We start from the raw sequence: 6,312 nt of genomic DNA, 5'->3' as shown, positions 1-6,312 counted from the left end.
GCATATGAAAGACATTTTCAAATTTGCAAGTACTCATAAATTTCATCTCCCATCTATTTGTTTGTTTGTTTCTGTTCAATATGCCTTTGGATATATTCCAGAGAAGTGAGGTACAAACCAACAAAGATGTAGAATATGAGGGAGTGGAACTTGGAGTGAAGTTTAATCAAAAACAATTCCAGGGTGAGAGTTGTGCATGGAGTTTGCTAAACTATCTAAATCAGAATAGTAAGCTAGTTGGCCCCCAAATACAATGCCTTCAAGAACAAAAACGAAATGTGGTCTACATTGAAGATAGAATAACTATGGAAATGGGTGATATCCATGATATAGTAAAGAAATTTTCTCTCAGTAAAAATAAAAGAAAGACAAATGGAAATTCCAGGAAACACAAACAACAAAAATTGTGTAAAATAAGTCATGAACCAAATACAAAGCTCATTAAAATGCAGCATCATCTTAAGCTTTTTCTGAAATGATAAAAGAGAATTTATTTCATTTGGACACTAGAACATTCTTCTCCAAGGATTCTAGAGATCATGACTTTAAGCCTATAACAAATTGTAATTGTTGCACATTATTTGACTATGCAGTAAATGATAGTTAAAAAGACACAATAATATAAATTAGGGAAAGCACTAATTTTCAATTTTCCAGATCAACCTATAAGCAACATGTGAAAGATGGGTCTCAGTAAAGAATGAATTTGGCATTGACCTTGAAATACAAAAAGAAAAATACAGCTGACAGAATGTGGGGGTTCAGGTACAAGCATGTGGAAGATGGAAGAAAGGAGAAAAGGTCCAATTGCCTCATCAAAGCATATCCAGAGGCTCAGGCTGGACTGCGGAGGAGGAGGCAGGAGGATTCCCGCGCTGGGGACCTGGCTCAGGCGGCAGCCCTGGCTGCTGCTGTTGGGAGCGGGCCAGCTTAGTGCGCCCCTGGAGCGCCATGGCAGGGCCTCCACCACCTCACCCTTTTGGGCTGGGAAGCCAGCGCCCATGGGGCTCCGGAGGACGGTGGGAGCCACTGTGGCGCCCAGAAAGCAACGCTACAGCGCCTGCTGTCTGGGCCTTAGCGGATGGTGTGTGGCAGGATTAGCCCAACTCCCGCAGCGGCCCTGCCTAGGTCCCCCGCCCTGGGGTCGAAAGCCTCCGGAAAAAGTGGTAGCTTTTGGAGATTGGTGGAACCCTGGTCAAGCTGGTTTATTTTGAACCCAAAGACATCACTGCTGAAGAAGAAGGGGAATAAGTGGAGAGTCTTCGAAGCATTTGGAAGTACTTGAACTCCAGTGTGGCTTATGGGTCCATGGGCATTATCGACATGCACCTGGAGCTGAAGGACCTGACTCTGTGTGGATGCAAAGATAGGTGATCTTCAGCTTTGCAAACTGCATGAACTAGACTGCTTAATCCAAGGAATTTTATGTATTGACTCAGTTGGTTTCAATGGACGGTCACAGTGCTATTACTTTGAAAATCCTGCTGATTCTGAAAAATGTCAGAAGTTACCATTTGAGTTGAAAAACCCACATCCTCTGCTTCTGGTGAACCCATTGGCTCAGGGGTTAGAATTTTAGCAGTGTAGTCCAAAGAAAATTACAAGAGGGTCAAAGGCACAAGTTTTAGAGGAGGAACTTTTTTTGGTCTCTGCTGTCTTCTTACTGGCTCTACCACTTTTGAAGAAGCTCTTGAAATGGCATCTCGTGGAAGTAGCACCAAAGTGGATAAACTAGTTCGAGACATTATGGAGGAGATTATGAGAGGTTTGGATTGCCAGGCTGGGCTGTATCTTTGAGAACATTAACCAGGTGGTATTTGTTGGAAATTTCTTGAGAATTAATAAGATTGCCATGCGGCTTTTGGCATATGCTTTAGATTATTGGTCCAAGGGACAGTTGAAAGCACTTTTTTTCAGAACATGAGGGTTATTTTGGAGCTGTTGGAGCACTCCTGGAGCTGTTGAAGATTCCCTGATTGTTACCTGGGAGGGCGTCCTGGAAATTTCTACAATGGGATCTATGAACTTTTGTTTTTTAAAAGCCTTACTTAGTTTTATGATCATGTATTATCCAGATCAAAGAGAGAAATGATGTGTATTTTTCTAAGTCATCAAGATAAATCCTTAAAAAATTCATTATAAACTAGCAACCAGTAAGGAAAGAAGCATTGAAAAACAAGTGGACTGCCGCAGTCTGGCTGGGTACAAAATCACAACCACTCAAGCAGGAACAAACTTTATTTCCAAAACTCCCGTGAATGCCACGCACTTGGCCTTCTCCAGGGACACACTACACCAACAGCAAATCCCTCCTCCAGAATTCCCTCCTACCGCAGTTCCCCAACCAATGGGAACACTCCGGGAGTCCCTGGAGAGCTCCAAAGTAGCAGGTTGAGTGGGACAGCAGGGGTCTAATCTCCAATTGAATGCACATCTTAACATAATCATTATCATCTCAATGGCTTGCTGGTGTCACCTTTCAAGGAAAAATGCCATGTGTCATTCCTACTTGGCTATGGCTCTCAGCAGTGGACCACCTTCAGGCAGTGTAAGGATTGCTGTATTTAAGTTGCCCTTCAGGGTAGCGCTGTTACACCTGTGGTGTTTTTGGAAATTTCGGCATAACTCACTGCAGACACCTTGGAAGAGCTGTCCCGTGTTGAGCTGGCTGTGGTTGTGCATCCTTTTTTGACTTGCTGTGTGCAAGACAGGCTGCTTTGTGTGATAATCTAATCACTATTTTCTCAGTAAGGCCTTAGAGATCACCTGTGCATTACTCTGGTTTGAATTTAGCCTTTGTGTATACATATTGAAAAATGGTTTATTTTAAGCTTCTGCAAACTTAATTGGGTGGGTTAATTCTGTTCCTGAAAAAGCAACTTTTAGAAGGGCAGCTCTTTGTTACTTCTCTAAATCATGGAAAGATCCCTATGGAAGGAGAAAACTTCTGGCAGAATTTCCTAGGGTAAGGGACATAATGATATGACCAAAGTGGGTGAGCTAGTGGAAAAAGCAGAGGCTGGCATTTTGACACCAAAGAGCCTCTGGAATTGACAGCTCTTCAAAGTGTCATCTAGAGAGTATCCTTTCAGGCTTCATAGCAAAGGAGGAATTGAGGTGTCTGCTGATGAACTCTGGGAGCCTCTGGTGCTTGTGGGTTTCAGACTACTTGAGTGTCTTGCTAAGGGCTGGACCTTTTCTTTCTGCTGTGCAGAATAATTTAAGAAGCCTTCCCCTTGGAGACAGTGCAGCTTTTATATCTAATGTACCAAGTGATGTGGGAATCACAGTTGAAGTCAAGGAAAGGCTTGGTATAAAGCAGCCTTGTAACCAGAAGGAAGGTCTCAAGATTCTCCCTATTCTGTGATTTCTACACGTAGCTCAGTTTCTTTCTGGGGTGGAAGGGAGGGGTGAGTAGGGTAAAAGATTTGTTATAGGCTGTGTGATGACAGCAGAGGGCTGGACACACAGGGCATCCCATAGCTTTTTCCCAGAGGGACACGTGCCTTTATGCATGTGCCTTGACACATCTAGAGGGTGGGTCCAGCTGGGCTGTAGCCTCCTGCAGCAGAGTAAGAGGGATGCTGCTGGGATGGCAGTTCACCCTTATTGCAGCCCCTCATCTCTAGGCCTTCCACTCTCAGTTGTCTGCTTGTTGGCTGCACTTTCTCCTTGCTACCCAAAACACCACCACCATCTATCCACTTGTACTGGGACTGGAGTTGGGGATTTCTCAGCTCCTGTGCCATTGGCTTTGCTGCTCCTCTGGGCAGATTATTCCCATGAACTTCCATGTCATGGAACACATGAGATTATGACAGTGCTCCACATGCGTCTCCTCAGCCCTGGCTATTCCTACAGTGTAGCATAGAAGGAAATTGAAGCCCAGAAGAGAAAACATACCCAAGGTCACACAGCTGAAAATGGTCAGAACTGGAATCAAGCCCAGATCTGTCTGGACCCAGAGCATGAGCTGTGAATGTCTCGCTGGCCTTCCTTCAACCCACTGCTCCTCTCTTTTTTGAGAAGCTGTTTTTCCTCACTTTTTACCTTGTGTTCAGCCCACCCTGTCATTCCATGGGAGTGTTCTTGACAGGCCACTAATGAATCTCAAGTTACAAATCTAATGAGTGTTTCAGGATCATATCTGTGTCAGCTCTTTGCCAGCTTGTTCCCTGATGACAGATGGTGTCAGTCCTCAGACACCATCCTGGATCTCCTCAAGCCATCTCCACAATCCTGGATCTCCTCGAGGCGGCACCCCACCCAGACCTGGCCCTTGAATTCAAGCCCTAGACGCCGTTTCCCCTCCTGCTGTCGACTTCAAAGCTGTCCCTGCAGATGTGCACTTCCTCATCCAAGCTTCCTTCCATCTCACCACCTCCAGCCCATAAGGTGCACTCAGGGTGGTCACCATGGCCAACACACTGTCTGCTCTCAGTGGTTGTCCTAGTCTGCTTTCCATCTGGTGGCCTGAGTGTCTCACCTTATCCTACCCCCAGTAGAAGCAGCATGTGAGCTGTGGCTATGGTGCAGCGTAAAATATATGGCCTGAACTGATAGGAGGAAGGTGGCTGGTAAGGGGTAGGAGGTGGCTGGGTGTAGGGAGATGAGGGCAGTAAGGGCACCTATGCTTGATTTTGGACTATCAAATAGACAGCTGAGTTTAGGTCAGAGATAAGGAGCTGGATAATGTGCATGCAGATAGGAAAACCAAGGGGATTTTGTGAATTCCAAAAGCATGAGAAAAAATAATAGTAATGAAATGGTCAGTGAAGGAATAACAGGCAAAACAAGCTATTCATAGGGGCCTGTGGCTCAGACTGAGGGCAGGTCTTCAGGCACCTGGTGGAGAATGGATGAGGCTGTCCAGATTCGACTATAAGGTCATAGATGACCTCAGAACAAGTTTTCCTGAAGCCATGGGACTGAACCTAACCTGCAGATGTCCTAATGAGGAGTGAGGAGTAGCACTGGCTTAGAGGACTTTGGACCAAGACTTTTTCTCTTCAAGACAAATACTTTCAGGTCTGGGATATTTAGCAAGAGGGTTGGTTTGGGGGTGAGTCCTTGGGGTCATGTGGGCTGAACGGGAAAAAGCCTAGTCCTGCTACTTCAGGCCACCCTGAGTTCATGGTTGGAGACTGTCAACATGTGCCTGTATAATTGAAGCCAGGGTGGTTGGTAAGGCCTGGACTTCCACTGTAATCTCCATTTGAAGCCTAGCATTCTCACACTACTGCCTGTTACAGAAGTGGACAGGCCAGAGGCATCAGCACCTACCTCCTCTGCTTGAGCATAACCTTTCTCTTTGTATTCCAAGTCTTGCTACCAAGGCAACTACTCTGAGTTGAAAGGCACACACTTGAACACTAAGTATTTTCAAACCTGCTTTTTATTTACATGTATTTCAGTCAATTACATGCATGTTTTGTTTTTAAATGAGTGATTAGCAAAAAAAAAATACATTAAAATTTTAAAATACCAATTAAATATACAAAAATATACCTTAAAAAAACATATCCAGAATGGGCTACTTCACTAACTCAAAGAACACTGCCTGCTCAGAAGGAACCTCATCTTTCTGGGTTACTTACGAGCTGCATGGTCAGTGCCCTGCCTCCACCAATGTCTTCTTGCACCTCTCAACATGGAAGGCATACACAGCCTTCTAAACACAGGTCAGACCATGTCACTTCTCTGCTCAAAACCTGCAGTGGTTTCCCATTGAACCTAGAGTTTAAAAAAAAAATCCCTAAATTCATCCTTGTGGCCCTCCACCTTTTCACACTCCTCCTTTGAGGCTCTTGCTGTTTCCCCTATCTGGAACTTTCTTCCAAAGGTATTCACATGGAATATGAAAAGTGAATAGATAGTATCTTTCATGGTTTTGTTTTGTGGTCCTAGAGATACAACCCAGGGCCTCCTGCATGCTAGGCAAGTGCTTCTCCCCTGAGCTATACCCCTAACCCTTATTTATTTTTATTTTGAGACAGGGTCCCCTATGTTGCCCAGTGTGGCCTCAAACATGCAATCCTCCTGCCTCAACCTCCTGAATAGCTGGGATTATAGGTATGAACCACCATACTCAGAAGACAGTAACTTTTAAATTGAGAAATAAAGAAATATCAGCAAAAGCATATAATTGAATGTCTGGAGGTAATTACCAGAATACTAAAAAGAAAAAATAATTATTTTTTGCAGTACTGGTGATTAAAAAGTGGCTGCTGGTACTACATATGTACAGTCATGTGCTGAATAACACAGCAGTCCACAAACACAACGGTTGCCCTAAAAGATGATATCTAGTGG

General features: G+C 44.4%; 1 pseudogene across 1 annotated transcript; it reads left to right on the top strand.

Moving 5' to 3' along the window:
* Positions 1 to 1,695: 1,695 nt before the first annotated feature.
* On the top strand, positions 1,696 to 2,129 carry LOC308656052 (pantothenate kinase 2, mitochondrial-like; annotated as a pseudogene). The gene has a single exon. The product of its transcript is annotated as a pantothenate kinase 2, mitochondrial-like (transcript).
* The last annotated feature ends 4,183 nt before the right edge of the window (positions 2,130 to 6,312 follow it).

Source organism: Spermophilus citellus (genome assembly GCF_964194105.1).
Source record: "Spermophilus citellus genome assembly, chromosome: 9".
In the NCBI taxonomy this organism is placed as follows: Eukaryota; Metazoa; Chordata; class Mammalia; order Rodentia; family Sciuridae; genus Spermophilus; species Spermophilus citellus.
The sequence above is the reverse complement of the archived record's forward strand: the minus strand, read 5'-3'. Positions and strand labels throughout refer to the sequence as shown.